Genomic DNA, 602 nt, shown 5'->3' with positions numbered 1-602 from the left:
TAGGATTTGTTCAATAAATATGCAAGCTCTAAAGGTAGCCATGATGTCTGTTTTCTTACTGTAAAGGGAGATCTCCTTCACTATATCTTTGCATCTGTTCTTTACGTGACTTCTGAGTTTCAGAAATATGTGATAATGTGAAAGGTGATTCCTTTTGAATTGTTGTCTGCTGAACAATAGCTATTAAGATAACCTAAATACCGGATGTGGATCTGGGAAATTATAGCTGCCAGAGTTATCTCTTTTAAGATTTGTTAGTAGCTGGGTGAGATGTGATACCTGATGCCACTTTTAGTAATCCTAGGAGGAGACTGTGGGGTTGTATGCATGGCAAGTACAATACATTTCATTTTCCATCCCTGATAATAGAAACTGAATTAACAGACCTATTTTCTATTATGTGTAAGCTATTTTTAGAGAATGTTGATGTATGCATCTTTCTCAAAAGCAGTTTTATCAGTAATATCTATATGCGTTAGGATTAGAATGTATATTGGTTTCATTTTAGCATAGAACACAAATTTAGCAGCATCTTTTTAAAACACAAGCAGAGATCTACCAATTAACAGCAGATGTAGGTCTGCCCCTGAAGTTTTCCAGTC

This window comes from Opisthocomus hoazin, chromosome W (genome assembly GCF_030867145.1).
Source record: "Opisthocomus hoazin isolate bOpiHoa1 chromosome W, bOpiHoa1.hap1, whole genome shotgun sequence".
Taxonomy (NCBI): Eukaryota; Metazoa; Chordata; class Aves; order Opisthocomiformes; family Opisthocomidae; genus Opisthocomus; species Opisthocomus hoazin.
This window is presented reverse-complemented; position numbering follows the sequence as displayed.